Below are 7,580 nucleotides of genomic sequence, written 5' to 3' on the forward strand. Positions count from 1 at the left end.
CAATTATAGTAACAATACTAGAAAGAACTATTGCCTGATAAGAGATCTAAAGAAAACAGGAAAAGCAAATATAGGGAGCAGCCACTCTGCACAGGGCTGAGACAGAGCATTCAAGGAACAGGCTCACACCAGTGGGAAAATCAACAGATGTAGAGAAATCAGGGTGGTGCTGCACCAGTGGAACTTTCTGGAAATGTCACTTCCTGCCTGCTGAGAAAAGCTGTTTAAGAGGAGATTTCTAGGTCTTCTATGAAACCACCAGGGCAGAGGGTGGGGATAGGTAGTTGCATTTCCCTGTGTGCTGCGGGTGCTGCAGAAGCCTGGAGCTAAAGACACCACCAACATTTAACACAGCCTGGTCTTACTTTTATGTCTGCCATGTTTCTATATAACTTTGTGAATCTACGGAACACAGGTATAATGACTTTTTTTCATCCTAATCTGCTAATTCTAAGAACTGCATCAGTTCTGGGTCAGGTTTGATGGATTTTTCTCCTCAGCATGAACCCTTACTTTTTTTCTTCTTTGCATGCCTGGTGTCTTTGGTTGGATGACAGACATTGCAAATTTTACCTTGTTGGGTGCTGAATATTTTATATTCCTATAAATATTCTGAAGCTTTATTCTGGGATCCAGCTAAGTTACTTGGAGACAGTTTGATCCTTTAATGTCTTGCTTTTAAAATTTAAGTGGGTCCAGAGTAGTTTTGTATCTAGGGCTAATTATTGCCTATCAGTAAGGCAAGACCTTCTGAGTTCTTTAATCTTAAAACTGGTCTATTCTTGCCTGAGTGCCTCATGAATGATAAGGTTTTTCAGGCTGTCTGGTGGGAGCAGGCACTATTCCTTGCTCTATGTGAACACAGGGAAATATTCCCTCCAGTCTTTTCAGATGGCTCTATTTCTGGCTCCTGTTTTCTGACATGTGTTTGTTGATCAGTATTTTCTTCATCTGTGCTCTAGAAATCTCCATGGTCTCTCCCTGTGCTGCTCTCTAAATTGATTCTTTGTTGCATGAACTTTACCTGCAATGGACTCAAACCCTCAGTTTCATTCTCTCATCTCAGAGATTCAGCTGGATTCTGCTGGGTTTCCTGTCGCCAGCACCACAGCCTGGAAAATCCCTTAAGGTCACAAGCTGGGGCAATCATAAGGCTCAACTTACTATGTTTCTGTCTCTCAGGGATCACTCTCATAGTTACCAGAGGTCAAGGGTCTCAGAACTCTTGTTTCTCATATATTTCGAGGTTTTGCTTCTCTCAGTGAGAGTAAATCCAATCCCTGTTGTTTTATCTTGGCCACATGTGAAAGTCTTCTTCATGGATGGTTTTTTACCCCTAGAGATGAAGCATTATGGAGAAGTCATTTTCTCATAATAAACTATGAGACAAAATCTATCCATCTTATCTGAGGAATTGATTGCTGTGAGGGTCAAACAAGATCATGTTTATGAAAACACCTTGTTAACTGGGTCATCTAAAATTTTAAGTTAGCATTTTTGAAATATTTGTTGATCAAATTCTACAGGTAATATGAAAGTACATCAAGAAATTGGAGGATCACTTGGGTTGCGTATGAGTTAGAGACCAGCCTGGGTAACATAGCAAGGCCCTGTCTCTACATAAAAAAATTAGCCAGGTATGGTGGCCTGCACTTACAGTCCCAGCTACTCAAGAGGCTGAGCCTAGAGCAGAGGTTATCAACCTTCCTAATATCATGATGTATTTTCATTGTTACAAAGGGGTTGCAACACACAGGTTGAGAACCGCTGGCTTAGAGGATTGTTTGAGCCCAGGAGTGGGAGGTTGCAGCAAGCTGTGATCACAGATAAACATAATTATGTAAAACGCACTGGTTTCAGGTGCCAGGGTCTAAATGAAACAAGGAATACACATACTGAAAGTTTACTTAATTTTAATCATGACTCATATTCAATTTCTTATTAGTTGGTTTGATGTGCCTATAACAACTATCAGGCCATATACAATAGCAAAGTGAAAATACTGGAAAATATTTTGTTCCCTTGACAATAATAGGCAATTACAAGATTATTATATGGAAGAGATGTTGGATAATTCTAGAATTTCAGTGGCCACAAAGCTATCATTACTTTTAACCCTAAATTTATCTGTTCTGATTTTTATTCATGTAACTTATTCACTCTATATAATGAGAATTATCTGTTGTGTTCAAAACACCATGCTTAGTGCTAGATTATAATAGTGAGAAAACGAAAATAGATTCTTGGAGTGTGGCATTAAGTCTCGAGGGCAAGACCAAAGTTAGCAAAATAATAACACAAATAAATATAAAATGATCTCATTAGAAGTTCTCTTAAAAAAATTCACAGTGCTGGGAAAATGATCCAATCAGAGGTGTGTGCATGGCCCCCAAATAGTTTTAGGATTCTTACATCACAATTAAAATACATGGAATAAATTGTTGAGAAAAAGACTGCAGGACAAATAATCAGATCTGGTTCTCTTAAAGACACTGGATTTCCAGACTCATAGCTGTACAACTTCTGGGTACCACTCAACTTGCCCTGAAATGCTGGGTGGTCGTTTTTTAACTACCATACTTTAGTCATTTTCTACATGAAGGAAAGAGTGGCAAGCATTTTACACATACTAACTTGGGCATTCCTTATGTGACAACATTATGTGGTATGTTTTTCCCATTCCTGGTTTGTAGAAATTCAGATCCAAATCACACAGCTGAAAAGTGGTTAGGTCAAGATTGAACCTAGATTTTTTCTGAGTCCAACAGGCACACTCCTATTATAAGTCAAAAATGGGACAAATATTCACAAAAACGGGACATAAATTCTTCCTGTCTAAATCATCTTTTTGCTTACTTTTTCAAAGAGATTGACAGTTGTATCTTACTTCATTAAAATATCCATAAACTTTCTACAACCTCTTTCATTCCTTTTTATCACCAAATGACCTGACCATATACATCATTAAGAAATAGAAGCAACCAAGCAGGAGCTAAATCCCACCAGCTCGCCCGGATCTGTACCTATATTGTCTTCCCATTACAGTACATATTCGTCTGCTAGGGCTCCATAAGAAAACACGACCGCCCAGCTTCAACAGCAGAAATTAATTTTCTCACAGGTATCAGGGCTAGAAGTCCAAGATGAAGGTCTCAGCAAGTGCGTTTTCTTTGTTCACCCCTCTCCTTGGCTTGCAAAAGGGGCCTTTCCACTGTTTCCTCCTGCAGCTGTCCCTCCATCTGTGTGTGTTTGTGTCCCGATCTCCAGTTGTACTAGATCGGGGCCTACCCGTATGTCTCCATTTTATCCTAATTGCCTTCTTAATGAACCAGTCTCCATATACAGTCACCTTCTGAGGTGCTGGGAGGGAGGACTTCAACATCTGAATTGGGGGGCCGTGATTCATTCCATACCACAGAGCAGGAGCATCCTCTTCCCCATAAAGGGACAATCCATCCACATACATCCTCATTCCCATTTTCTCTCCCTCCCTGAGAACTTGGCTAATATAATCATCCCTTCTTTCCAGTATTGTCAACTTGTTCTCTCTGAGATCAATCCTGTTGCTTATAATCTTGCTGAGCTGCCTTCTGCAGTAGTGAATGGTACCCTTACTAATGCAGGACACTTTTAAAAAATTCCTCCTTTCCTTTATCTCACACTTCTCATTCTTCAACAAGTTTTATTGGTTCTTCCTCTAAATGTGTATCTTAAATCTTCCCTCTTCATTTCTGCTACATTCACCCCAGCTGAAGCCACAACTACCTTCCATGTGGAAGGTGACAGTGAACTCATAGCTTCCTCACTGCTTCCACTTTTGTCTTCCTTTTATAAAATTATTTTAATACATTTACGAGATACATGTGCAATATTGTTACATGGATATATTGTGTAGTGGGGAAATCTGGGCTTTTTGTGTCACCCTCACCCAGTTAATGTATGTAGTGCCCATTAGGTAATTTCTCCCCCCAACTTTTGCCTTAGAATGGATTCTCCACACAGCTGCCAGAGAGGTACTTTCAAAAAGTTTTTATTTTGAACTAACACCAAACCTAGCAGAGAATTACAATAGGTCAGTAAACTCCCATTTAGTGTTATTCCAATTTATTTATTGCTAATATTTACCACATTTAATGTCCCTCATATCTATTTATCTCTAAGTACTATATTCCCTTAAACATGGATAACTATTACACAATGATCAATTGAGGACTTTCGATAGCATTGGTATGATAATATCACTTAATAGTCTATATTTCAAACTTGCCAGTTTTCCCAAAAGTGTCCTTCGTAGCAACCTCAACCCTCTCAAAGCAGCATCCAATCTCAGGCTGACACCCTGCCTTCAATTGCAATTTGCCTTCGTCTCTTTTAACCTCTTAATCTGAAACAGTTCTTCAGTCTTTACAACATTGATATTTTTAAAGATTACACATTAATTATTTTGCAGAATTTGAGATTATCTTTTCTTTCCTGATGATTAGATTCAGGTTGTGTGTTGTTGACAGAATATGACCTCGTTGTAAATATACATATACTGACCCAGTGGAATCTGGCTTTCTCCCCCCACCTCCCAGCTGCTTCTAACCACAGAGCTTTGGCAATAGGTTGTTCTCTCCACCTGGCCACAGTACCAAAGCAGGGTCCCCTTCCCCCATTTCCAAGCCCAACATTTACCTTCTTACATAGTACCTAGCGTTTTTCAAGGTATTTGTCATGTCTGAAATGACTGTGTTTATTCATTTGTTTACTTGCTAATTTCCTATTTCCCTCATAAGAAACTCCTTGGGGACCGGGTATCTTCGTTTTATTGACTTCTAAATTTCCAGCATCTGGGATGAAGAAAAAAATAGTTGTGACTTCATATTTCTCGTCCTTCTGCACTGTGTTGCCATTTTAATTTCAAATATTAAATGAGGGTGGGCAATGGGCTGAAGTGTACTGCTTTAGATTTAGACGCCTTCTCTTGAAAGCAGGAGGCAAGATATTAAAGCTGTAGATGTGACTGAATTTGTATTTCCACACAATTGGTGCTCTTCTGAATGTTCCTATGTAAGATAAGTAGCCTGGGCCTACTTTTCATTATTCTGTACCATAGAAATGGACATGGAAATAAGAGGGTCACTTTTTTTACTCAGTGCCAATGTCACTACAAATAGTTTTGAACAGCATTTACTTTTTAGATCCCCGTTAATTATCTTAATTATTATATTTACCAAAAAAAAACAAAGAAAAGAAAGTATTTTCCCTAAAGTAAGTATAAACATAAGTGTAAAGAATGGTATTGAAAGACCAGGAAATTCACTTTGTCCCTCTTTTAAGTACAAAATCAGGTCTTGTAATTAATTCCTGGCCTGAAAGGTTCCTGACAATGTCTTCAAAGATCTTAGGCACATGGCGCAAATAGCAACCTGAGTACGTCAGAAAACAGTTATCTAAGTTGGAATTGTTCCGGAAACACACACTTACTGTGATGAGCTCATTCTTAGCAGCTAGGAAATATGAGGTTTAAAAATATATTTGAATTAAATAACTAGAAACTTTATAGATTTTTTAAAGAATTTATAAAATTTATAGAAAATTTCCAAAAACTGTGTCCACATGATCATTTAAGTAAAGGTAAACCAGAGGGAAAGCCACTTAAAATATCTGTTCCAAAAACAAGCCCTATAAGATCCTTTTTTATTCTTTCATTGACTGTAGACTTCCTCCACTGATTTGTTAAAAATCACCAGGTAACCTCACCAGCGCTCTGGGGGGTCTTGCGCATTCTTGAGAGAATTTCTCATTTGTACTTTTTTATAAATTGCTACCTTGGAAAGAAAAATGAACTAAAGCATTGCCTAAAATATTTTAGCTCCAGCATCACCATTTTGTATCCTTACAGTGAAATGAAAAGATGCTGCGAAAAATCCCTTTCAGCGGTGAGTAGATGGTGCTAACTACTCTTTTTGACTTACAAACATATTTCTAAAATGTTTTGATACATAGACAAAGGATAAGCACAGCTCTTTTTTCCTTTGCTCATCATTTAGTTATTTCACCAATTTATTGAGTGTCTCCTATGTAATAGACATAAGACATCGATCTTGCCCTTGTGAAACTCAGAATCCAGAAGGGAATTCAGGCTCATACATGGCACAGCAGAGACTATGTCTACGTTACTCTGGAAAGACAGAGGTCAGCTGGGACTGGCTGAGTCTGGGGCAGCAGGACCCCGTCAGAGAACAGGTAATCATGCCTCCGAAGAAACTGTGGAATGAAGAGTAGTTCTGGCTGATAGAACTTGTGAAACAAAGAGATAGGAAAGAAAAGTCCATGGGGCTGGGCACCCGTAGCTCCATGGTTAGAGAGCTGGCCCTGTGCACTGGGGCTGGCGGGTTCCAACCCGACCAGGGCCTGCTAACCAAACAAAAAAAGAGAGAATACGACACTAACAACGTCATTTTAGGCCGGGCGCTGTGCCTCACACATGTAATCCCAGCACTCTGGGAGGTCGAGGTGGGTGAATTACCTGAGCTCACGGGTTCGAGACCAGCCTGAGCAAGAGTGAGACTCCATTTCTAAAAATAGCCAGGCGTTGTGGCAGGCACCTGTAGTCCCAGCTACTAGGGAGGCTGAGGCAAGAGGATCGCTTGAGCCCGAGAGTTTAAGGTTGCTGTGACGTATGACGCCATGGCAGTCTACCCAGGGCAACAAAGTGAAACTGTCTCAAAAAAAGAAAAAAAAAAAAAGAAAAGTCCATGGTACTGCCAATCAGTTTGCAGTTAGAAAATTAATAGCCTGAGAGACATGGGACAAATCAGGTAATCTCAAAACAGTTATTTAATACCCACTAATTGAATAACTGTGGGCTAAGGGATAGGTGTGGGGAGAGGGGCCTGCCTGAATCGTTCCTGTCCTCCTGCTTACATTCTAATTGCTGAAAGGAGACAAAAAGACCATCCAGCTGCACAGAGACACAGGCAATCCTGCAGGGTTGAGAAAATGGAGAATTTATTAATTGGGGCAGGTGTTTTCCAACCTTTTCCTTACTCTACCAATAAAAAGTGTTTGAGTGTAGCTGCTAGTCTGTATATATTTATTTGCTTATAATAAGTGCATATATTCTGTTGTCCCAATACATTAAAATGGTAAAATTTAATTTTTATTTTTAAGTAAAAGCTCTTAGAAATAGAAAACATAATGTTATTTCTACACCCCCAGGGATCACCTATGTAAGTCTTAGGGTACACAAACTATTTGGAAGACCACTTGTTTGGGACATTTAGGAAGATATTCATAATAAAATATTTTTCTCCTTCACAGCATGGCCTAGATTTGGCCCAGAAATTAGTGACATTTTCAAGATAGAGTGAAATGGGAAAAGAACGTGTTCTAGAAACTACAGGAAGAAACTACACCTTTGATTAAAGGAGCCCATTACATCAAGCTTAGTGGATTTACAGTAGAGTTTTTCAAGTGTAATCTGTGGACCACTAGCATCAAAATGACTTGGGGAAGGTTGTAATATATACTGATTCCTCAGTCTCACCCAAGACTCACTGAATCAGAATATCTGGAAAAAGGGATTCGGAATC

This window comes from Nycticebus coucang, chromosome 5 (assembly GCF_027406575.1).
Source record: "Nycticebus coucang isolate mNycCou1 chromosome 5, mNycCou1.pri, whole genome shotgun sequence".
Classification (NCBI taxonomy): domain Eukaryota; kingdom Metazoa; phylum Chordata; class Mammalia; order Primates; family Lorisidae; genus Nycticebus; species Nycticebus coucang.